The sequence below is a fragment of the Mus musculus genome, chromosome 1, assembly GCF_000001635.26.
Source record: "Mus musculus strain C57BL/6J chromosome 1, GRCm38.p6 C57BL/6J".
Taxonomy (NCBI): Eukaryota; Metazoa; Chordata; class Mammalia; order Rodentia; family Muridae; genus Mus; species Mus musculus.
This window is the reverse complement of record NC_000067.6, coordinates 135,619,676-135,645,770: the sequence shown is the minus strand read 5'-3', so window position 1 is coordinate 135,645,770 and position 26,095 is coordinate 135,619,676. Positions and strand designations below refer to the sequence as shown.

Sequence of the window (26,095 nt, the reverse complement as noted above, 5' to 3'; positions counted from 1 at the left end):
GCATTATCTGCAGACTCTGCTAGGAAGCTTTCCCTCAAGAGCAGCACCTGCAGAGGCCAACAGAGGTTGGCATTAACTCCTTCCCTGCTGGAGCGAGGTGCCTAGAAGCCAAAGGAAGTGGGTGAATAAGCAGTTGGGGCTGGTAGGAGGGTCCTGGCATGACCTTCAGCCAACTGGGTGACCTTGGGCAAATAGTTTGCCTTTCCTGAGCCCTATAAACCCTCTCTTCCCTCCCCTTCTGCCCAAGAAAGCTAACGGGGATGAGAAAGATGTCATTTAGGTTGTCAGCTCTTTACGGTAGCTGTCGCCAGTCTTCTATTACCATGGCTGATAATATTTTCAGGAATCACAAGCCACACCTGGAGATGAAGCATTTGAGTAAGTAAACTAACAGCCAGGGTTAAGAAGCCTGGGAAAGCACAGCAGCTAGGGGCTTGAACGGTCCAAGGCACTTGGATCTAGCAACCCATTTCACAATGTGTCCTGTAGCAAGCACTTTGCTCTAGATTTCTCCTCCTCCTCTGCAGCTCTAGAGAATTCCGCTTGATATTCCCCAAAATGCTTTTCCGCTGAGAGATCTCACCGCCAATGACCTTACAGTGTGAGAAGTAAGGAGGATGACACTTATTGGACCACGTTGCCGGCTCTTTCAGGGGTGCTGTTACCTTTGCCTGGGAGGCTGTTAAATTATTGCCCTGTTACGACAAGCTTATGTTTCCTTACAAGATAGAACTGCACAAAGAAAAGAGCCAGCCGGGCAGTGGTGGTGCACTCCTTTAATCCCAGTGCTTGGGAGGCAGAGCTAGGTGGAGATCTCTCTATAAAGTATGGGATGAGGCCAGCCTGGTCTACAGAGTGAGCTCCAGGACACCCAGGGCTGTGACACAGAGAAGCCTGGTTTCGAAAAAACAAAACAGAACAAAACAAAAACCCAAAGCCAAACAAACAAAAAAAAAAAGAAAGAAAAGGAAAGTAGCCTAGTAAAAGATGAAGGTGATGAATATTAATCCTTTCATTTCTCTGGAGTTTTATTGCAAATGGGAAGGAATTGATAATAAGAAAGAGCCTTATTTCCTCTCGTCTCACTGTGACTCTGAAAGATTGCCTAAGATATGCATGAAGACTCTTAAAGAAGTTTGGGTAGTCTTTATGCATTGGACTCTTGTTGCCTCCTGGGTAAACTGAGGCCTGGAGATGGCTCTAGTACTAACTTGGCAGTTGGCTCAGCCTAGAATGTGCTTGTGTGCAGCAGATGTGACTGGGAGTTGCCAAGAGTCCTTCTGAGCCTGTTTCTAGAGTGTCCTCTGAGTCCACGCACGGCAGCTGCCTGGGGCTTAGCTTGTCTATGCAGTTGACAGGATGGAGCAGTCCAGATGCCTTTCCATGGGCTGGGTTCTGGACCTGCTCCTGAGCCATCCAGACACAGGGTCTGGGGAGAGACTGCAGCAGACAGGGATAGAAGGGATCAGGGGAAATCTGGACACGCTGGCAGGGAGCCCAGACCCTGGCAATCTACCAGACAGAAGTGGCTGGCCTATATTCTTCAACCAAGACCTCAAGAGCGAGCAAAAGGCTGCAAGCCTTACTCGGCCTCTGCCCCACACCACCAGCACAACTGGTAAGGGAAAAGCTTCCTGACTTGGGCACCATGTGTGAGTAGCTGTTCTGGGAATCTGATCTCGGTCTCTCCAGCTTTGGGCAGACCCTTTGGACCTCAACCCTGACATCAGGTCTTAGGCTGGCTCTCTCCTGGCTTTAGAGTCCTCTATCTGTGATGCCTCGTTTTCTCTGGAGGGCTTCCTATGGAGTCCTGAAAAACCCTTAGAACAGACGATCTCACAGTGTTCTGTGGCTTCTTACCAGGGATTCTGTGAGGAGGAGGAATATGTTGGTGAGGGGAGATAGAGAGAGGTGATTGACAGCTAAGTTTTGGAAATGTAGCACAACCCATCTGTCCTCTAGAATCATGGCTCAGAGAGGCTTTTTCTTGTTTTGTTTTTGGTGCTGGAGTTGGGTCAAGTATGTCATATATGGTAGGCAAGCTGGCCACCAGTGAACTACATCCCTAACCCTCTGAGAAATTCCTCATTCACAAACCCCAAGGAAAATTTGTGTTTCCACAATGTATGTATGCATATGTGTGTATGTGTATATATGTGTGTGTGTATATGTGTGTATATATACATACATATATATATATATGTATATGCATGCATATTTTAAAAGGGGTGCTAGGCATCGTGACATATGCCTGTAGATCCCAGCACATGGGAGGCAGAGATATGAAGATTGATGCAAGAGCAAGAGTAAGTTCAGGCGAGCCTGAGCTACACAGTGAGATTCTGTCTCAAACTCTTCCTCTCCAAACACACACAAAGGGGAACTCTGACACCTGCTACATCACAGAAACATGGTACGTGAATTGATCCAGTCTCAAACTGACTAACACTGCATGAATCTACCCTAAGGAAAGGAAATAAAGAACAGATTTGTGTAGTCGTGGTAGTAGCCCTCTGAGAAGTTAAGGGAGGGGCCTTAGCAGGATCCTACTGGCCAACTTGGTCTATGTGGTGAAGATGAAGCTCCCAGAACTGATAGGGACTGCTGGGTTCAATGGGCTCACCATTTCAGAATGGCGTCTGTTTCCTTTCTTACTACTTGAGTAACTTGCAGTTCATTTATTTCCCTCCACCCCCATACCCTGAAAGAGCAGCCTTATTAATCTTACAAAAGTGCTGAATGAAATAAATGTTGAAAAATCTGTGTTTTCCTAACCAGCCTGTCTTGGTTAGGGTTTTACTGCTGTGAACAGACACCATGACCAAGGCAACTCTTATAAGGACAACATTGAATTGGGGCTGGCTTACAGGTTCGGAGGTTCAGTCCATTATCATCAAGGCAGGAGCATGGCAGCATCCAGGCAGGCATGGAGCAGGAGGAGCTGAGAGTTCTTCATCTTCATCTGAAGGCTGCTAGCAGAAGACTGACTTCCAGGCAGTTAGGATGGTTAGGTCTTAAAGCCCACACCCACAGTGACACACTTTCCTCCAACACTGACTGACAGTAATGTGGGGCCATTCACACTGCCGAAGAAATGACTTGGGATTGGTTCAACAACGTGCTGTTAATTTTACAATATTTTCTCATTCTTTGTACATAGGTCACTGAAATTCTGGTCTTAAATATTACTATTGATTGAATAATTCTTTCTGTGGATTTATTTTCTTGTTAAACTACTGCTTCAATTTGATACCTTGTGTATCCAAAGAATCATTTATGTATAAATTAAAATTTTTTTCCATTTTTTATTAGGTATTTAGCTCATTTACATTTTCAATGCTATACCAAAAGTCCCCCATACCCACCCACTCCCCTACCCACCCACTCCCCCTTTTTGGCCCTGGCGTTCCCCTGTACTGGGGCATATAAAGTTTGCGTGTCCAATGGGCTTCTCTTTCCAGTGATAAATTAAATTTTTATGCCTCAAAAAAAATAGTTTCAAGGGGCTTGGAGGAAGGGAAATGAAGAGTTGGGGTTTTGTTTGCTTGTTTGTTTGTTTTACATGTATGAGTATTTTGACTGCATGTACAATGTGTGTGCTCCTGGTCCCAGAGAGGACAGAAGATGTCAGATGCCCCTGGGTTTGGAGTTACAAATGTTTGTGGCTGCCATGTGGGTGCCGGGTGCCGGGAAGAACTTAGGTCCTTGGAAAGAGCAGACTCTCCAGCCCCAAAGAGAATTGTTTTTTTGTTTTTTTGTTTTTAATGGATGCACAGTTTGTTTTGCAAGTTGAAAGAGTTCTGAAGACAGATGGTATTAGTGGCTGCATACAATCTGAACGCATGTGACGCTGTTTATGTTAGTCTCCTTAAGCTGCCATATCAAAGTGCCAAAATCTTTTTGTCTCGAGATTCTGGGGTCTGGATATCCAAGAACAAAATGCCAGGGTTGGTGAGGTCTTTCTTCGTGGCTTGTATTTACAAATGAGGGAGAGTCTGGGATGTTGCCTGCTACTAAAGCACTTGCTTGGTATCTTAGGTTCTGGGTTCCATCTCTACTATCCCAAAAATAATTTAAAAAATAAAATGAGCAAGATATTTGAAGAGGCATGTCTCTAAAGAAGACACACAGATGGCAGATAAGCACAGGGAAGATGCTAAATGCAGGAGTCATTGGGGAGATATAAATCAAAACATGGCAGAACACCCATCCCCCATGGCAATGGCTATTGTCAAAAAGATAGACAATAAACACTGGCCAGGGACCTGGAGACAGGGCTTGGTAGCTAAGAGTGTGTCCTGCTCTTGCAGGGGGTGAGAGTTCAGTTCCTTGCATTTATGTCAGGAGTCGCCAGCTCCAGGGAGTCCAGGGGGATACTTTGACCTCAGAGGGCACCTACGCTCACATGCACGAAAGGTTTCGTACACAAATTGAAAATAAATATATCTTTTAAAAAAGAACAGTTGGCAAAATGTAGAGGAATCAGAACCCCTGTGCATTACTGATGGGAGTGCATAGCAAGATAGTAGCTTTGGGAAATATTTTGTCACATCTTAAAACAGAAATACCATTTGACTTGACAATTTTTCAAATATTTGTTTTTATTTATGTGTTATTTGTCTGGGTGAATGTATGCCATGTGGGTGTCCATGGAGACAAAAGGAGGGCATCAGACCCCCTGAAGCTGGGCTATAGGTGGTTGTGAGCAGCCTGGTGTGGGTGCTGGGAACTGAACCTAGATTCCTCGCAAGAGCAGCAAGTGCTCTGAACTGCCCAGCCATCTCCTCAACCCCTCATTCCGCATTTGATTTCTGACAACAAGACTGTTGAAAACCCATGGCTAAACAAAAACTTCACAGGTGTTCATAGCACCAACAATTCAAAATGTAGATATTATATTGTTGTGTCTGGCCAGACACAACATTATATAATGAATGATCAATAGATAAGCTGTAATATGTCATATGTTATGATCCGAGTCTGGTATGTTCCCCCACAGGTTCATGCTTTTTTGTGTGTTTTTTAAAGATTTATTTATTTTATGTAAAGACATATTTTATGTAAGACACTGTCGCTGTCTTCAGACACCCCAGAAGAGGGCATCAAATCCCATTACAGTTGGTTGTGAGCCACTATGTGGTTGCTGGGAATTGAACTCAGGACCTCTGGTAGAGAAACTGGTGTTCCTAACCACTGAGCCATCTCTCCAGCCCAGGTTCATGTTTTAAGTGCCTGGTCTCCACCTTAAAGGCAATTGGGCCTGTAGGAAGTAAGGCTTAAGGGGCAGAAGTGGGAATCTAACTGTGAACCTGTATAGGTTCCTGGTTCTGCCTCCTATTTCTGCTTCCTGGTCCGTGCCACGAGAGACATCTCCACCTCTCACTCCTGTCCCCATGCACCCGCACTGTGCCTTCTCCATCATGATAAAGTGAGATGCTTTGAAACTATGAAGCAAAAGAAATCCTCTCTTCCCTTAGGTTGCTTCTGTCTTGGGCCCCTGTGGCCACAATGATGCAAAAAGCAAGCAGTGTACAACACAGTGGCACAGTCTTCATTCATAAAAGTAAACATAGTATCAACATGTGCTACAACAGGCATGAGCCTTGAAACCATCACACACATGGCATAAGCCAGACCCGCAAGGCCACGTGCTGTGGGAGCCTGCTTATTTTCAGAATGGATAGATCCATTGAGACAGAAAATAAATGAGTGTCTCCAACTAGAGGAGAGGATGATGCCTGCTGGGTGTAGGCTTCTTAGGGGAACACGTGGCTGTTTTGGAATTAGGCAAGCAGTATGATTGCACAATTTTGTGATCCCACTAGAAACTGACAAATTATGTGTTTAAAGGAAAAAGTAGGCCGGGCATGGTGGCGCACGCCTTTAATCCCAGCACTTGGGAGGCAGAGGCAGGCCGATTTCTGAGTTCGAGGCCAGCCTGGTCTACAAAGTGAGTTCCAGGATAGCCAGGGCTACACAGAGAAACCCTGTCTCGAAAAACCAAAAAAAAAAAAAAAAGGAAAAAGTATATTACATTCAAGTGTATCTCAATTAAGAGAGAGAGAGGAGAGAGAAAGAGAGAGAGAGAGAGAGAGAGAGAGAGAGAGGGAGAGACCTAGTTAACCTCAGCATTTCTTTAGTTTATTTACCTGTGGATTCTTTGTAGTTCAAAGGATGATAATAATGGCCCATTTATGTTCAGTGGGATCACAGCAAAACACAGAAAAAGATTGAAGTTTTCTATTTTATCCAAAGGGAAAGGGGAAGAAAATTTGGCATCTGTGCCTCAATTTTCTCATCCATGAAATGGGGATAATGGACCTAGTATAGCACTTACAACAATGCCTACCTAGCAACAGGTGAGCAAAAAGGTCATTGCTGTTATCTGAGCAGGCATTATGGAGTGGACCCCAAATAGAGGCTATGTGGCTTGACCCTCCCAAGCACCCTGGAGAGAAGACAATGTTATTTCCATTTCACAGGTTCAGAGAGTGAGGTGGAGGAGGTGTGGTTAGGAAGCACCCGGCACCATGCTGGTTACAAGGACAGTATGAACAGGAAATGCATCCAGGCTCCTCTGATCACCCACACTCACCCTTCTCTCCATCCCACTCTCTCCTGCCTTCCATTTTATTTTTATTTTTTTAGAAATTTTGGCAGCCTTTTTGAGGTATAATGAAATTCAACGTGCTTTTAACAAAATTATTCAGTTGTTTAATTTTAATCATGATATAAAACATTTCCATCTTCCCCAAAGTTCCAAACAGTCAGTCTCCCTTTTCCTGGTCCTTGGCACCCTCTAAAGGAAGGAGAAATCAGTATTTGCTTGGATGAAGCTTATGTCTATGCTACAGCAAGGGTCAGACTATGTAGTCACAGGTCATTGAGCTGGGCCAGCCACACCTAATGCTGAACCATCCAGGCCTCCTTTTCGAGCACCAGAGAGTGAAGCAGGGTGGGGTTGTGATGGACTTTAGGTGGGCCTGCTGCAGCTCTGATTCAATGTCTGGACCACTGATGACCATAGTGTCTTGTCTTCCTCATGCCCACCCTCCATCCCCCGCTTCTCCTTCTGTCTTTCTCTGGCTTTATTGTCCTGGACCAGTGGCACCATCTACCCAGCTACCTATCTTTTTCCTTCATGCCTCTCTGCGTGCTAGCGGCAGTCAGTTTTATGAGATGGAGGATGGGGAGACCACTCTGTTCCCTGCAGAATTCCCAGCTAGCCCTGACAATGGTGTCCATCACAAAGCTGACCCTACTATCTGGATGAATGACTGCTCCAGCCCCGTGCTTTTGCCATGCTGTATAACAAGTGTGTAAGAGTCAAAACCCAGCTGTGCAGTGGTGGCGCACGCCTTTAATTCCAACACTTGGGAGGCAGAGGCAAATAGATCTCTCAGTTCGAGGCCAGCCTGGTCTACAGAGTTAGTTCCAGGACAGCCAGGGCTGTACAGAGAAACTCTGTCTCGAAAACCAAAAAGGAAAAAAGAAAAAAAAAGTAAAAAACCCTGTAAGGCTTTTTTTTCCATCCCTGCCTTCTAATTTGCTGCTTCTTCTTAGATAATGTAGGCACCTGGAAAAAAATAAAAGACAGAGAAGGAAGGTAGTTTTTGTCATTGTTTAGCCTCAAGTGACAGGGTGATCCAACAAGAACCTCTTAGTCCAGGACCCAGGAGGAAACATACCCTATGTATATATGCACAAGGTGTCTGTCTGCATCAGGCCCACCTTAGCTCCGTTGCAGTGGAGTGGCCTCTTGGGGGCTCCTGGTGAGGTACTGGTCCTGCCTGGCTGAACAGGCCTGATGTAGAAGAGGGAATGGGAAACCATAGGGAACTAGGCCGGCACTCAGAGAAAACAAGCATATACAAATGTATGCAGATGTATGCAAATCTCTGCAGCTTTGCCCGGAGCCTAGCTGGCTCTCTGAGTGGGAGCCTGGACCCCACCCTAGGTTCAACATCTCTTTTTGGCCCATTAATCTCTTCCTCCTACTTCTCCCTCCCAGGAGCATCTGCCTCTTCACGGTGGCATTTTCCCTGGACCACATGAGGGGTCTGGGAAGATAAGAAAGCTGAGTCACCAGGCAGGGGAAGGAAGAGACACAGTTCCAAGCTGGGAATGACAGCATGGGAAAGTGGCAAGAGAGCTAACTCACTTCCTGCTCACAAGTCTCTGTTTAGCCCTAGATGTCAAAATCACCAGCTTTTAGATGGGGCATTACCACTCAGCTTCTGGGACAATCTAAGCAGAGCTCTGGGTTCTCGGGCAAACCAAGCAGCGAGGAAATGGTTGTGTGGGCCTCCTCTACCTCTCCTCTCAGTGCCCATTGTCCTCTCACAAGGCAGGTCTCCTGAGGCACCTAATGGGGGACACTAACTCTCCTGTGGTGCGGGCCCCCAGTGCTCTACTGAGCAATCCCCGTCTCACTGCCATCCTCTCATTTACTGTTGGCCAATCTAAGGGGCAGCTACGGCAGATGTGAGCCTCAACCAAGTTTGAGGGAAAAGCCTGTGGGCCCCACTCTGAAAAAGTGCAGGGCCGACTGGGAAGTGGTGGGACAAAAGACCAAAGAGCAAGTTCTGGACAGCTCTCAGCTTTACTGTTCCTCTTGGTAGTGGGTGAGAATCATTTCCCTAGTGCCCCACAGCCAACACCAGCATGTCTCCTGCTCCTCCTATGAGACAGTGGAAAGAGGAGTGGTTAGCGAGCGTATCAGCTGTGAATGAAAGACCTGGGAGGCTGTGCTCAAAGTCAGATAGCTAAGAGCGATTAGAAAGGAGGATGGAAGAGGATGGAGGAGGATGGAGATGGAGGATGGAGATGGAGGATGGAGATGGAGGATGGAGGGTAGAAGATGGAGGAAGAGATAACCAGATGTATCTTGCAGGGAAGCTGAGGAAAACACAGGTCTCATGGCTCAGTCAGCAAAATGGGGACACATTGCTGAAGGGCCACCTGGATGAGGAGTCAGCCCTTGTCCCTCTGGTTCAGGCTCCACTGTCAGACGAGGGACGATTGGAATACATTTAGTGTCCCTCTCCTGTGACTCAGACGCTGTCATTCTCAGTTACATCTTTTCTCTCTCTCTCCCTGATCTCTAGGCGCCTCAAGGGAGGTTGTCCTTATCATCAAAGATGCCCCCTAACCTTGCCATCAATGTCCCTGGACCTTGGGTCGTAACCAAGACTCTGGTGGGAAAAGCAGCCTTCAGTCGCAGCCCCCTGTCCTTTGGCTTTATGAGGCTCTCCATGATGAATGCCCTCCCCAGGCCCAACCTGACTCCAGCTGTAGGCCCATCCATCCGTCAGTCTCACGGCCCTTCAGTAAGAGAGGGGACACTTTAGCCCTCAGACTCCAACCCACTCCAGGCCTGCGTCTTCCTCTCCCCTGGGGTAGACTAATGCAGGCTCATAAATTAAGACATCTGCTCTCTCTCCCCTGTAAGCCCAGAAACCTGGGGCTCTGTAATATCTCCCTTGTTTTCTTTGGCTCTATTTAACTTTCCTCCAATTAGTTAGGCCCTGGGGCAGCGGCTAGACGACAGATGAGTCAGAGGCACCAGATCCAGAACCCAGAGTTTATCCAAATGTCGGGGACCTGGTTGTTTTTCTATTCTTTTGCTCAGTTCTCCCAGCTTCTATGCCCTGGACCTGCACCAGATTTGTGGTCACTGGTGCATCTCCTTGCTATTAACTCTACTGATAGAATGAGGAGAGAGCTGTTTAACATATGCTTAAGTACACATTTTGCACCCCTCAAGATTGAGGCTCCCCAGTGGTCTTAGTGCCGGCTCCTCCCTCAACCCCGAGCTACACCTCCTCCCAAAACTATCCCTGCTGCTTCTGTCCGGCTGCAGCTGCAGAGATGATGATGATGATGGGCTGGGGCCATGGGAGGCTCGCCAGGATGCTGATGAATTAAGAGCAGGTGTTGAGAGTCTGACTTCAGGTCCTGGGGGTTCAGGGATGGGGGAAACACATCAGTACAGATGGGAAGAGGGGAGAGATCTTTGGTACGCTGCTATACAGAGAACAGCCTGACAAGAGCAAAGAGCTAAGAAGTCTGACTATGGGAAGGAATTGTTTCTCCACCACATGTGTGCCTCAAAGAGCCATTTTGGGTCCAGGCTGTGCTCAGCCCCACACCACGGCCACGGCAGTGTCTCAAGCTTGCAGAGGCTCACTTCTGCCTGCCTTGTCCGTATCATAGGCTTCTGGCCCACGCAGGCTTGGAGTTTCAGAATGACTGTAGAAAAAGAGAGAGGAAGAGGTGGCTGCTAGAAAGATACAGCAGAAAGCTCCTGCTCAGGGACTGCAGGAAGCTGCAGGAAGGGTGCCTCAGAGCCACCCATTGGTCTGTGCTGACAGGGATTTCTTTTAGGGTACCCTGAGACCAGTGAATGGCTACTGGCAGAGGCCGGGTAATTCCGGTGGTTCTGTAGCAAGGCCAACTGTGCAGTCATCGTGATGCAAGCCTTCCAGCCCATTATCAGGTAATGGCAGAGACAAGGTCCATCTAGGTTGCCTGACTCTAGTAGAAGGGAGAGGAGGAAACAGGGAGGTAGGTGTTATCTCCTGAGGGTGTATCAAAAGTCGATCCTCTGGCACGAGGGTAACGGGGAAAGTAAGGAGAGTGATGGTCTGCAGGAAAGGCAGTTGGACCCTCCCCCCACGCCTCCCACCCAGTCTTGTAAAGGAAGGAGCAGAACAGCAGGAAATGGTTAAGGAGGGAGGAAGGCAGCCACAGGTTTCCAGGTTGGAACTAGGAGGTATGGGAGCTGTCCAGCACGGAAACCTGCTGAAACCAGCAAGGACCTGCGGCCTGAAGTGGGTAGGAAGGCAATGTCTCTCCCAGGGTTGCTGTTTTCCTCTTGCTGCCTCCACTGTGTTTCAGGGAGGTATGTTGGAGGGACCAGCCAGTTGGTTCTGGAAAAGGAAACACTGAGAAGAGAATATCTGAATCTTCTCCATGGGGAAAGGCATGAGAAAAGTAACAAAGCTAAGCACTGGTCCAAGACAAGGCGTGCTAGCACATCCCCGAAGGCAAAACGTGGCAATATGGAACATTGCTTGCACCTCTAGTACTCACATGGTGACTCACTATGTGTCCGAGTACTGGTGTGTCCAAGCCAGGGTGACTTGGTCCTCAGACAGTCACATTGGGAGAGCCCTCGTCTCTGCAGTCTAAGGCTCAGCTTGAGTGTCTGTCTCTGCTCCAAAACTTGCTCATTTGAGCTCTATTTTCTCAGGTGCTTCTGTGAGCTCCTGTGCTGTGCTAGGCTCAAGGACGTATGAGAACCACAAAGGCACCTTATTCAGATACACAGCCGTTAGAATCAAGCACAGTTCTGCTTCTCTTCCTCCAGTCAGTGAGCCCTTTCTATTTGGCTGACATTCAGAAATGCTGTCTTTGGTGAGCTTCCCTTCTCTGGCTCAACTGACACTTTTTCCTCAAGTGACTCCTCGAAGCCTCCTCCCCACCCCAGATGCCAAGGCATCACCTTTACCTACAGATTCTTTCTTTTCAGACGTAGCAGGCATGGTGGTATGAACAGGAATGGCTCCCGTAGACTCAAGTGTTTGAATGCTTGGCTCAGGGAGAGGCACTATGAGGAGGTGTGGCCTTGTTGGAGTGGGTGTGGCTTTGTTGGGGGAAGTGTGTCACTAGGAGGCAGGCTTTGAGGTTTCAGATGTTCAAGTCCAGCTCAGTGAGTCAATCTTTTCCTGCTACCTCCTGATCAGGATGCAGAACTCTCAGTTCCTTCTCCAGTATCATGTCTGCCTGCATGGTGCTGTGCTTCCTGCCATGATGATAATGGACTAAACCTCTGAAACTGTAAGCCAGCCCTAATTAAATGTTTTCCATTATAAGAGTTGCCATGGTCATGGTGTCTCTTCCCAGCAATAAAACCCTAAGACACCTGGCTTTTAGTTAATCTAGGGGCAGGCTTTGAACTGGGGAAGGACAGGCTGGAACAGCTATGCACAGTGAAAGGTCAGGATCAGAGTCTGGCTCTCCAGCATGACCACTGTCTTACAGCCCAGAGAAAAAGAGGAAGTCCCTTCCCACTGCTTTGGGATAACTTGAAAGCAGTATTCTTGTGCTGTTTCTGCTATGACATGTGCGTCTTCTGTAACCAGGATATTCTTTACCTCTTGCTTCAGTCCTTCCCAGCATGCCCCTCTTCTGGTACGCTCATTAACTGTGGTTATCTCACTTCGTGACTAGCTCCCCAGAAGTTGTCTATGTCGTTTTAGTCAGAGATGTCATGGGAAGCCAAGAAGGCTCTGAGGCCTGCAGCTTGGACTTAAATATTGGCCAATCTAATCTGTGTCTTAGTGGGATTAAGATGAGTGCCTCGACCAGAGTCAGTCTCCTTTCTCTTACTTGTAAAATGGAAACAGTAACATTTTCCACATCACAGGGTTTTCTGAAGTGAAATTAGCTGATACATATGAAAGGCTAGGGGCAGTGGCTGGTACACAGTGAATGTCACATATACTCTTGTCTCTTGTCACTGCATTTCTCTCAAGCGTCTGTCTGCCTTGTGGACCTCATCTCTCCCGTAAGGCTGGAAAGCCCCAGAAGCACCTTCATGTGTCCTCCAACCTGGATGCTTCCTGACGGCAGATATTCTTCTCTCCTTGGGGGTAATCCAACACTGACGCTGATGCTAGCCCTAAGTTAGCCAGGGCTTCGGACACACCAAGGGAATATGAACAACCTCATATCGTTACCACCTGGGCCTGAGAGGTACCCTCATGGGTTAGACTGCCAAAGAATTCCTGTTTTGTTTTGTTTTCTAGATCACTCAAGGACTAACACTGTCATTCTTTTTTTTCTCTCTCTCTCTCTCTCTCTCACATACACACACATATACTTCCTACAGACTCTCCCTCCTTTTTTTAAAAAAAGATTTATTTATTTTATATATGTGAGTATACTGCTTTCAGACACACCAGAAGAGAGGGTCAGATCCCATTACAGATGGTTGTGAGCCACTGTGTGGTTGCTGGGAATTGAACTCAGGACCTCTGGAAGAGCAGTCAGTGCCCTTAACTGCAGAGCCATCTCGTCAGCCCCAAGCTTCCCTTTTTGGTCATTCCCAAAGTACTTTGTGTAGTTATCTATTTAACCGTATTTATTGACCACACAACAGGGTTGTGGGAGGTAGTGATGGGCTTCTAGAATGCCCCCATTGAACTTACAGCCCTGTGGGAAGAGACTGAACAGGTAGGATGAGTTTTAACAACACACAGAAGGAACTCTGGTTTAGCCCAAGGGCTGCAGAAGTGACCTTGTAATCAGAGCCAACAACTATGAAGCACGCCTATGGGCAAGTGGGGTAGTTTGCATGAAAATGGCTCCATAGGCTCATAGGGAGTGGCACTATTGGGAGGTGTGGCCTTGCTGGAGTGGGTATGGCCTTGTCAGAGAAAGTGTGTCACTGGGAATGGGCTCTGGGGTCTCTGATGCTCTAGCCTGGCCAGTGTGTCATTGTCTCTCCTGATGCCTGAGGATCCAAATGTAGAATTCCTGTAATTTTTGCATGCATGTCAGCCTGTATGCCACCATGCTTCCCACCATGATGATAATGGACTAAACCTCTGGACTGTAAGCCAGCCCCAGATAAATGTTTCCTCTTATAACAGTTGTGGTGGCCGTGGTGTCTCTTCACAGCAATAGAAACCCTAGGACAGCAGTTTAGAGTGTTCTGGGTTTTCTGCAGCCTCCTCTTGCTTCCCAGCCTCTACCTTCTCAAAGCACCCAGCGTTTCCTGGGATTCACACATACCTGTCTTTACCGCATATCTCCCACTTCCAATCTTACCATCTTTCTGGGGGCTCTGTGTTGATTGGAGTTGAGACTTTCTGAGTGAGCAGCGCTCGTAGTGCAAACCACAGATGATCAGATAACATCCTAACATGCCCCGGAGGGCTTCCAGCTAATGTTTGAAGACTGGATCTACAGACACCTTCCTGCAGGCTGCAGCCTCTGCTCTGCTGGGCTGAGTGCCAAGCTACGATAACACAGGGAGCACGTGGGCCAGATTTCCTCCTTCCTACTCCTCAGGAAGCTCCGCCCCTGCCCTCCACCCTACTTCCTGTTTAGCCCAGAAGTCCAGGTCAGCTTCCTTAACAGCTGTTGCTCATGTTCTTCATTTAGACTGGTGAGCTAGCAGCTCAGTGAGATGAAGTGAGGCCAATCCTTCCCAGGAGCCTTCATTCCGGGGCCCGCAGAGAACAAGAGTGGGGGGGGGGGGTTGACCATCCTGCCTCTGTAAGGGACAGAGGAGAGGAGCCCAGCTTCAGGGACCAAGAAGCAGACCAGCATATTGATTGTCTAGTCTGATCCAGACACAGTACTTGGCAGCAGACTAACTTCCTCAAGAAGGCATCATTGCTAGAGATGTCCAGGATAGATCAGGAGTGAAGAGCATTGTTGTGTACGTGGCATGGAGACGGAGCTCAGGGCCTCTCTTCTCCTCAGAGAAGGTCAGGGAGATCTTCTCAGATGGGAAATCTTTTTTTTTTTTTTTTGGATGGGAAATCCTAGTGGTACCCAGGCAGCAGAGTCTTCAGTCCAGGGACTGGGGGATGGAGAGAGGAGGCTGCTCTTCCTTCTATGGTTAGTCTTGGAGCTGAATGGGTTCTACAAGGGTCATCCTATCCTTGCCCTTGCCTTGGACAGGTGGCTAATATCAGGGAGGTATTAGGATTAGGGGGCTCTGCCCTTCACTCAGAAACCACTTCCAGCCCTGCGTGGTGTACATGCTTGTAATCCCAGGGGACCCCAAGTTAAAGGCCATCCTGGAGGACATACTGAGAGCCTGTCTCAAGAAACGGAAAACAACACAAACATTTCTGGAGCTTTTCCTGGGGCCTGGACTGGATTGGTCCCACTTAACATAAGGAGGAGTCAAACCAGGTATCTGGGTGTTGGGGGTCACTGACTTTCCCAGTCTCCTCACCTAGGCCCCGCTGGCAAGGATGGATCTCCTAGGAAAGAGAAATCATATCAGAGAGCTCTCTGAGAAGGTAATGCCACACGCTTCATGGGGCACATGTTCAGGATCTCCCGGCTGCCACCCTGGTCATTTTCTTCTCTGGTTCTAATTTTTATGGTTGGAAAGGGACTTCAAGACCCTATCTTAGTGAAAATGGAAGACAAAGGTTTTATATCTGCAAAGCCCATTAGCCAGCATCCCTCGATTCATGGCGGATATGCCACCCCAGTCCATTAACCTCTACCGGGCCAGCCCTCCTGCTCTGGATACAATTCAGTTTTCTGTGACCCTCGTAAACTACAGAGCACAAAACTAATGTGTTGAGAGTTTCATGAGGTCCTGACCCTAGTACAGAGGTCTGGGATCTCAGACACAGGATCCCCACCCCCATCCCCTGATGTTGATGTTCTGGAAGTATCTTTCTATGAATCTTACCTCTCTAGAAAGATAAGCCTTTACCAGGGGTCTTTTTATGGGGGGAGCTGCAGGAAGGCTTCCTGAGAACACTCAGATTCCTGTTAGCACCATTCTTATCCTTGCTATAAAAGAGGCCATGCTGGGGATGGGGCCCGAGGGTGTGGAGCGGGGAGGGGAGAGTGTCTGTGTCATAAGCAAGAAAAGATCCGCAGTGCTTAAGCGCTGGGTGCATCACCAGGGCTAGTCTGAGGAGGGAGAGAAACAACACTTTATTTGGAAACAATTCTGCTGAGATGCAGTGTCTCAACTTCTCTTTCCAGCTGTTTGTTATGAGGTGCTTGCTGTGTGCTCAAAACAGGGGCTGAGTCTTAAAGTTACAGGCCATGTTCTGGGCTTCGATCCAAAGGAGCAGCTCAGAGCAGATGAGCAGCCCTTAGGGGAAGGGTCCTAAGCAGTCAGCTCTTCTGGGTTCCCCTTATTTATTAGGGTTCTGGGGCAGTTCTCTCTCAAAGCCTTTGCACTTGGAATGACCCTTGGACAGGAAGGCACCCAGGCTGGGGTAGAGGAAGGTTTCCATAGAAAGAGTCTCCAGGTGGAGGCAGCCAGTGAATCTCCTGCAGGGCTCACCTTCTCTGAGACTTAATTTCTCCTTCCTTGGGTTCCAAACCTAGAATGGACAGTAAAACAAATGTCTTCTGCCTTTTCTCTGAAACATGGCAAGGTGGACTACAGTCTTTATTTTATTTGTTTGTTTGTTTGTTTGTTTGTTTGTTTTTCCAGAGCTGAGGACCGAACCCAGGGCCTTGCGCTTGCTAGACAACTGCTCTACCACTGAGCTAAATCCCCAACCCCTTATTTTTATTTTTATTGGAGTTTTTTGAGACAGAGTTTCTCTGTGTAGTCCTGGCTGTCCTGGAACTCACTCTGTAGACCAGGCTGGCCTCGAACTCAGAAATCTGCCTGACTCTGCCTCCCGAGTGCTGGGATTAATGGCGTGCGCCATCACTGCCCGGCCTGTCTTTTTATTTTTGAATTAACATTTTATTTTGCATGTGGGCGCACATGCACCGTGGCATGTCTGTGGGGGTCAGAATGACATTGTGCAGGGATTGCTTCTCTCCATCCACTGTGTGAGCCCTGGGAATGCAACTCAAATGGTTGACAAATGCCTTTACCCACTGAGCCATCTCACTGGTTCAGGATCCAGTCTTCAAAGGGCATTGTGGGTTTTAGAAGGTGGAGGTGAGCCAAATGCAACAGGAAAAGAAGGGACCATTGAAGGAAAACAAAACAAAACTGGTGAACTCCAAAGAGAGCTTGCAGTTTAGTCAATAGTAATATGCCGGTGTTAGTCTCCAGGTTTTGACAATGACGTGTGGTTGTGTGAAGCTTGAACATTAAGGGAAACCGGGCAGAGGGCAGATGGGAGTGCTGCTCCTTTTCCTAAGAAAATAAATAATAGCAAGTGCTGGTGAGAATTCAGGGAACAGGGAGCACGTACACACTGTTAAGCCATTATAACCAGTACAGAAATCGGTATTGAGATTCTTTAAAACAAAGCAGCAGCAACAATGTAAAAACTGTATTCCATGATCCAGCTACACCGCTCCAAGTGCAGAGACCCCACGTGCCATGGTTTACTGTTGTATTATTTACAATAGAAATTACAAAGCAACCCAGGTGCACATCAACAGAGGAGTGGATAAGAAGAAGACGGTTTATATTCACAATGGAATTTTATTCAGCCATAGAATAAAATTGTGTCACTTTTCAGGAAAATGGATACAATTGGAGATTGTCACATTGAGCAAATTAAACCAAGCTCAAAAAGACCAGTATCACATCTGAGAGTCTAGGACTATATATAGACCTATAGGATCTATACATGTATAGATACATATGTGACTTGAAAATGAAAGCAAACCTGTCTGGGAGAAGCAAAGAGACTAGGAGGAAGTAGGAGGGGCAGGGAAGAAAAGAGGATATGCTGGAATACATGGCCGGAATACAGTATATACTCCATACTGTCCTTATGGAACCCAAAATATGTACAATTAGTATATGCAAATCCAAAATAATAATGCTTTAAGATAAAAACTTTACAGCTGGATGGTGGTGATGCGCACTTATCCCAGCACATGGCAAGTAGAGGTAAGGTGGATTTTTGGAAATTCCAGGCCAGCCTGGTCTACAGAGTTCCAGCCAGCCAGCGCTACACAGGGGAACCCTGAGAACTCCAAAAACAAAACAAAATAAAAAGGCAAAAAAGCAAAACAACAACAAAAACATTACAAAGAAAATGTGGAGGAAGGAGAGAGAATGGACGGAGAGAAGTGGGAAACTAAGGAGGCTTAGATGCTTAGCTGTCAATCAGTCCCTTATCTAGGATGAACTCTCCTAAGCTGAAGTGCTTAAGATCAAGTTCACCCTGGGCAGCCACCCTCCAGCGCTAGGCAGATGCTGCATCTGAGATCTGACTCCTGGGACGTTCATCTCTCCCAGCGACTCCGCAGAGGCTGGCCATTAAGCCTGCTTGCTTCTTTCCTTCCCATGCTCTCAGCTTGTGGTCAGAGAAGACTGATTTAAGCAGCAGCAGTGCCCACCGAGGCCCAGCCCAGGGGAATATACTGTTTAATAAAATCCAGTGTGGAAAGCGAATGCTCTAACTCTGGCCTTCATGCACTGAATCCTTACCTCAGCACGGTGATTGAGAGCTGAGCCCTTTGGGAGAATGACTAGGCCATGGGGAAGAGACCCTCAACTTCCCAGTGTGTGAGGACACAGCAAGGGTCCTCTGAACCAGGAAGTGACCCCTTAGCAGACAGCGAACCTTCTATTGCCTGAACCTTGAGCTTCCAGTCTTCCAGAAAGATCTGTACATGTTGGTCACAAAACTACCCAGGCTGTAGACTTTTATGACAGCCAAAATGGATTAGGTGAAGGACAGATGAAGAGCCAGTATTTAGGACAGGTAAAGCTGAAGTATGGGCAGGTAGGACTGCTTAGCCAGTAAAAAGAACATACCACGCAAGCCTGACCAACTGAGTCAACCCCTAGAACCCATAGTGGAAAGAAAGAACTGACTCCTAAAAGTTGTCTTCCAGTCTCTGTATATGTACCATGGGATGGATGCTCATGTATGAGCACGCGCATGCATGTGCGCACACACATACATACACACACACACACACCACATTATAAATACAATAAAAAACTTAACTACAATAGAAAACTTAACTGTGAAGGCAGTTAGAACACAGGCACCCTCAGCACCCAATCCCACACTCTGTGAGTCCTTGGGAAAACTAACTCTACCCAGCTCAGGCTCCCCCACCCCTCCTCTCTGGGGCCCTCACCCTAGGCCTCTCCTGAATGCTTCCCTTGCTCTTTCATCTCCTTACCCACCTGCGTGAATGGCTGTGGAGGAACCCGCCATCTATGTGTGGAAGATGAATACCAGGCCAGGTGGTTATGAAGCACACTCAAGGCTGTCTCTTACCATGGTCCCGAGTCTCTTTTTTTGCTGTCATTGCAAGGGCTTTTCTTCAAGTTTCCTCATGAAGGGTACCAGCCTGCCTAGAGTAACCCCCTGTTCCTAAGACTGGCAAGGCTTTTTTTTAACCATGAAATTGCCTTGCCGTAGATCCAGCCCTTGTGAGGCCCCTGAGAACCGCTGTTGGCTCCGGATGCTGCAGTGGGCCCAGCTTGGAGCCAGTAGCCTTCCAGCTCTTGCTGGTATTCATCTTGGCTTCCTTGGTCCTACCAGTCTCCACTCTTAGCCATCCTACTCCTGGCAAGCTGGCCTCTAGCCAAACCGAAACGGCAGCAGTGCCCCTCTGGTGTCTTGTTGGCATTATTGGGAAAGTTAGCTTTGAAACCACAGAGGTGTTTCAAGTACTGGGGGAGAGAACTCAGGAAGCCGTGGAGACAGCAAGACAGCTGAATTAAACAGCATCTGTCTGAATGAGTCATTGCTCGCCTGCCTGCCACCATAGTCCTTGCATGAACCTTGAGCTAGTGAGACACCTTCTCAGCCCACGAAGTCTCTCTTCCGAGGCAGAACCAGCAGAACTCAGGTGAAAATTACTGCAAGAAAGACTCAGAACCTGTCAGAAAGGATTCCCTGAACTTTATGGGTCCCAAGATGCTATAGTTTCCTGAGTAATAGTAGCCAATCCAGTAGTTGGCCAGTTTGTCCTGCCCAAAATAACTCAGGACAGTTCCACTCTTCTTAAACAGCTTTTCCTGAGGCTTGTGGCCCTTTGCTCATGACAGACCTCCTGTGGTTCCAACATGGCATGGTGTATTCAGAAGTCACATAGCTGCCATTGTCACGGCCTTTTTTGCCTCTGGTGACAGAAGTCACTGGTTTGACCAAATTAGTTGGCTTGAAACTACAATGAAGGCTCTGTCTTTGCCAACCACATGCCTGGGTTCTGCCTCTCGTGGTTTTCTCTGTGGTCACATACAATTCAGGAAGCCTAAAAATCCCTATCTGGAGCTGTAAGTTTACTCTGAAGGCTGGCCAGGAGGAGAGGCAAATGGGGACGTGTTTATAGATCATGAGTCTTCAATAGTCTGTCCAGGGTACCCAGCAGACACTGGGACAGAGTCACGTCAACCTGCTCCTCTCCCCACTGCTGTGAGAGATTGTCACAACAGATGAGCCACTGGCTTTTGTTCGTAGCTTGCTTGGGTCATACACAGAGGGTTAATTAATTTGAATGGAAGTCTGTTCATTTCATCCATATGTAATGATAAAGAGATAACAACACAGGCTGGTTGTAATTGCACAAGGCCTGCAATGACTTGAACTCCCACATCCTCTCAGCCCTATGGTACACATTGCTATTCCCCTTTGGTTTTGTTAATTTATCAACATAGTCACTCTAGATAGCCCAAGCTGGCTTTGAACTTATGACTGTTCCTGTCTCAGTCACAGGGGTGCTGAGATTACAGGTGTGTGTTGCCACAGCTGCTATCCCTGTTTTGCAGAGGAGAAATGTGAAGATCAAGCTGGCTAACCCTCTCGATTGGGTCACACACCAGGGAAGAAGGAGAACGTAGACTCCACCCCAGGTTTGCGTGGATGGCCCTTGCTCTTTCTGTTGGCGCATGATGTCATTGCATAGGGTTTCTCAGCCCTTACATTTAAGGAGTTTTAATCTTTTTGTGGGTTTTTTTTCTTCTGTCATCCTGCTACAACAGCAACACAGCTATGAAAATACACTAATGCTTGTTTGTTTTGTGGTTGTTTCTCCAAGGGCATTTTAGCAAATACACAAATGGTGACCCAGCCTTAGGAAGGTCACATGCTCTCTCTTCTTGCTTCTGTATTTATGTTCTCTTCATCTGGTCCTGCCCTCGGGCCTCTCTCCTATGCCTTTGTGTCCCCCAAGGGTGTTTCTCGATTTCCCACCTTTCCGCTTCATCTTTTCTGCTCCTTTAGACCTTGGGAGCCAATCCTGTACCTTTAGCATCTGGTTGCCAAGCAACAGGCTCTCTACCTGCCCCGTTGTGTTAGAATCTCCATGGCAACAAACATTGCCAAAAAGGAAGGGAGGGAAGAATCAGGTGGTAGCAAGAGGACCCTGTACTTCGGGACAGGACATTAGTACTGTTTTGACAGCAGCAAGATGCTCACTCTTGTGGTTCCCTGAGGATGTCATAGTTTATTTAAACCTAAATGTTCTGAGGTGGCTTGTAGTGAGTTGGGGAAGATAGACTTCAGCTTGGGGCTGTTCATGTGAAGTGCAGGGCAGGGTGCCATGGACACTTTTTACATGGACAGATGGAACAGGGCCATGTGTGCTCCTCTCTGTGAGATAGTTCTGAAACCCAGACGAGGCAGGGCTTCTCAGTTAGGTTGGTGAGACAGGCAATGAAGAGTTTCTCCTTGCTGGTCAGTGGTGGTGGACGCCTTTAGTCCCAGCACTTGGGAGGCAGAAGCAGGCGGATTTCTGAGTTCAAGGCCAGCCTGGTCTACATAGTGAGTTCCAGGATAGCCAGGGCTATACAGAGAAACCCTGTCTTGAAAAAATTAAAAAAAAAAAACCAACAACAAAAAAATGTTTCTCCACAGGCCACATGTAGGGCTGTATGTGAACAAGGTCTTGCCTGGCTTACAGCATTGAGGGTCATAGGTAAAGGAGGGAGGATATCATAAAAGCTTATGTCCACCCGCCCTGTCCCACTCCCTTGTGGATAGTGACCAGCCAGGACTCTCTGGAAGGCAAGTAGCCTCATACAATAAGACCTCCTCTCCTGTGGACAGAGCAAGCTGCGCTAGCTGTGCTTTCTACTCAAGACAGATCATGTGGACAACTGTCCATCTTAGTACCCAGCACTCACAGAGGCTCCGAGGTTACAGGTAACCCTGCCTCACTGGCGTTTTCCTGTGCTATATGGACTGCAAGGCTTTTCCGAGGCCACAGGTAACCACACCCCTAGTACTGAGATTCCAGGTAGAGGAACAACCCTGTCTCTTTAAACACCAAGAGGGCAATGAGGAAGACACAGTCCCATTATTTAATACTCTCTATGGACAGAAAGTTGTCAGCCCCAATTCAGAGCATTTCAGGTTTGATTGATTGATTGGTTGGTTGGTTGGTTGGTTGATGATTGATTGATTGGTTGATTGATTGGCTAATTGACTTTGAGACAGGCTCTCACTGAGTGGTACTGTCTTGGTACTCACTTTATAAATCAGGCTGGCCTTGAACTCACAGCGATCTATCTGCTTCTGCCTCTCAAATGCTAGAAGTAAAGGCATGTGCCTCCATACTCAGCCAGCCCAGGTTCTTAGTTTAGTGGGAGGGAGAACAGATGGGCTCTGCTCACTAGTGAGGGTACCTTCTCCAGCTGGGCTCCCCTACCTATTTGGCCTGTTCATGCTCTGGTATGATCGGTCAGGCTCCAGCGGGTGACAGGCCCACCGCAGAACACAGCAGCAGTGATGGAGGATGCTTGCTGATAAGAATGAGTCAGATGCTCCAGACACTGATGCAGAAGGAGTTGGCTGAGTTTTTGGAGCACCAATCTGCAATTGGTAGCTGAGCAGCTTTTCAGGACTTTCCTCCTGGACACAATGGTTCTCCCTCTAAGAATGAAGCCTAAGGAAATGGCTCGAATCACAAACGAAATGTATTTGGGTTTATCACACTCTTATGCACCATGGTGGGAAGCCTCCAGACTGTGGTGGTACACACTTTAATCCCAGTACTCAGAGGCAGAGGCAGGCAAATCTCTAACTCTGAGGCTACCCTGGTCTACAGAGTGAGTTCCAGGACAGTCAGGGCTATACAGAGAGACCCTGTTTCTGAAAAACAAAAACAACAAACCAAACCAAACCAAAAAAAAAAAAAAAAAAAAAAAAAACCAACAACAACAAAAACCCCCAAAACAAACAAAACAAAACAAAAAACCACAACAGTGGAAAACTGGAAGCATAGTCTATGGGCAGCAATGGTAGACAGATTAGCTAGGGTTCAGGCAATACATTCACATACTATTCATGGTCCAATAAGTGTATTTTGAATGACTTTTGGAGACTAAAAAGTAAAAAGTACAGGTGCTTAGTCTATAGTAAAGAGATATATACTTATAGCAATAGTACAGTCAGAGTTTTATAGTATATGTGTGGTTTTGGATTTTTTCTAATATATATGTTTTGTTTTTAAGATTTATTTTTATTTATATGTATGCATACGTGTCAGGTGTGTGCTGGTGTCTACAGAGGCTGGCAGAGGGCTTTGGATCCCCTGGAGCAGACATTGTGAGGGTCTTACCTGGGTGCTTGGGAATAGAACTCGGATCCTTAGGAAAGCAGCAAGCGTTCTTAACCTCTGAGCTATCTCTCCAGCTATAATAATAATATTAACAATAATAAATAATGATAAATAAAACACTATAATTGATGGTGATAATAATAATAATTTTAAAGTACTTTCCATGTGTTTCTATGCTGAGTGCTTGCTTCAATTGGTTTTTTTTTTTTAAGATTTATTTATTTTATATATTTGGGTGCTCTGTGTACACCTGCATGCCAGAAGAGGATTATTGGATCTCATTTCAGATGGTTGTGAGCCACCATGTGGTGGCTGGGAATTGAACTCAGGACCTCTGGAAGAGCAGTCAGTGCTCTTAACCACTAAGCCATCTCTTCAGCCCTCGTTTGTTTCGTCTTAACGGTTCAGTGATATTTGTCACCCTTGTTTTCTAGAAGCAGCTAAGGCTTAAAAGAGGCTAAGCAACTTTCCAGAAGCCACACACCTTATAGATAGATTCTCCATACACCCTAAAAGTACCCATGAAGAGTTAATACTGTAACTGAGTCGGGGTGAGGGTAGGTGAGAGGTACTGATTTGCCTGACCTGCAGTTTCAAAGCCAAGCAGGCAGACTCCAGCCCTGAAGACTTTCTGCTCTGCTCCTCAGGTAGCCCTGCTCAAACCCTCTCATGGAGAGCACGCTATGTTGTTATGCTGTTCTGAGACCTTAGACCTACACTTACAGGGTGCTGATGATGCCCAGCAGTGGCCTGCTGGCAAAAATCCAGCTCCCCACCCCCCACCACCACTCCCCACCACTCCCCCTCCCCCAACCCCTTCCCCCACTGCACACACGGGAAAGTAGCTTGGAGGCTTGGAAGGTATTCCAGAATCCTGGAGAGCTCTCCTCTGCCCTGCTGTCAAAGAACCTCCCTTCCCGTGGCCCAGCCTTTGCTGAATGAGACAGTCCATCAGCCCAACTGGAAAACTCATCTATGAAGAAATGCTGGAAGCCTTGGGTTGGGAGAGAAAAGTCATAAAGCGAACGTGAGAAAGATGGAGACTGTCACCTGGCTCCCTGCCTGGGGCTCACTCCAACTGATGGAGGTCCCCACCCTCAAGGCTCCAAGCACAGTGGCTCCTCCCCCACCCAGCAGCTGCTGTGTCATTCCACCCTGTACCTAAGCTGTCACTTAAGAAACAAAACCTCCTATAGGGTTGCAGACCCCTTCAGCTCCTTGGGTGCTTTCTTTAGCTCCTCCATTGAGGGCCCTGTGTTCCATCCAATAGATGCTGTGAGCATCCACTTCTGTATTTCCCAGGCACTGGCATAGCCTCACACGAGACAGCTATATCAGCTATATCAGGGTCCTTTCAGCAAAATCTTGCTGGCATGTGCAATAGTGTCTGCATTTGGTAACTGATTATGGGATGGGTCCCTGGGTGGGGTAGTCTCTAGATGGTCCATCCTTTCATCTTAGCTCCAAACTTTGTAACTCCTTCCCTGGGTATTTTGTTCCCTAGTCTAAGGAGGAATGAAGTATCCACACACTGGTCTTCCTTCTTCTTGATTTTCTTGTATTTTGCAAATTGTATCAGGTATTCTAAGTTTCTGGGCTAGGTGGAACAACAGTATGAACTAACCAGTACCCCTAGAGCTCGTGTCTCTAGCTGCATATGTAGCAGAAGATGGCCTAGTCGGCCATCATTGGGAAGAGAGGCCCCTTGGTCTTGCAAACTTTATATGCCCCAGTACAGGGGAATGCCAGGGCCAAGAAGTGGGAGTGGGTGGGTAAGGGAACAGGGCAGGGGGAGGGTATAGGGAACTTTCAGGATAGCATTTGAAATGTAAATGAAGAAAATATCTAATAAAAAATTGAAAAAAAAAGAAAGAAAGGAATGAAAGAAAGAAAGAAAGAAAGGAAGGAAGGAAGGAAGGAAGGAAGGAAGGAAGAAAGAAAGAAAGAAAGAAAGAAAGAAAGAAAGAAAGAAAGAAAGAAAGAAAGAAAGAAAGAAAGAAAGAAAGAAAACCTCCAGCAGGTTTCTTAAGTCCTGGTCCTTAGGACCCAGACATCTGTGTCCTGTAGCTTCAACCTCCAAAGCTTATGATCTTCATTACAGGAGATGAACACAGTGCTAGCATGTTTGGAGTCGAGGCTGTGAAGCAGGAACATTCTGGATTCCAGGAGAGTGCCTGGGAGGAGCAGGGAGGAGAGGGGGTGGGGAGGTCGGGGATCAGGGGAAGGAGAGTGGCTTTTCTGCCCCACTGTATAGTTAGCTGTAGGAAACTGTGGGCGGGCTTCATGCTTCCCAGGCCCAGCCCAGCCTCCCCAGGAGGCATTTACAGCAGGCCTCCAGCCCCCTGTGATTTGTGGGACAGTTTTAAACCACCGATTTTCATTAGCATTAAATCATTCCTCTTGGCTAATTGAAAAGGAACCAAGGATACTGCTTTGAGCGGAACCCATTGGATGGAGCAATTCAGCAAGACAGGCAGATATGCTGACTGCAGGAGTCTGTAGCCAGGAAGTTCCGAGGCCCCTCCCTCAAGTTTAGACTTCACTTCTGCTTCTGAGGCCAGGACTGAGATAAGCGAGCCCCAGAATGAAGAACTAGACAACGTATTTGATTTTTTTTCTTTTTTCTTTTTCTTTTTAGCTAGGGGGTAGAGGTTAGATACTTGGAAGAACTTCTAGCCCAGGGAAAAGAAATAACTGGTTCTGAGATCAAGGAGAGGAAGGCAGTAACCGTCCCTCTGTGTGGTGCCCTGTCTTTGGCAGCCTGGGTGTAGGTTCCTTCATGGTTAGGGAACAGCCAGGGAACACTGAGAAGTAGGTGGTGGGCAAGCCGAATCTGGGCTTTTCAGCTTTCAGAAGCCTCTGTTGGGAGCAGCAGGGC

At 47.4% G+C, this 26,095-nt stretch overlaps 1 protein-coding gene across 16 annotated transcripts in view; it reads left to right on the top strand.

Moving 5' to 3' along the window:
* Nav1 (neuron navigator 1) overlaps positions 1 to 26,095 on the top strand; it is a 253,771-nt gene that overhangs the window by 42,580 nt on the left and 185,096 nt on the right. Inside the window, exon 1 of one of the 16 annotated variants that reach the window (XM_017319809.1) lies at positions 20,431 to 20,509. The exons of the other annotated variants lie outside the window; for them this stretch is intronic. The gene's annotated coding sequence lies outside the window, so the exon portion shown is untranslated. Of the gene's footprint in view, positions 1 to 20,430; positions 20,510 to 26,095 lie in introns of those variants that run through there. 16 annotated transcript variants of the gene reach the window in all.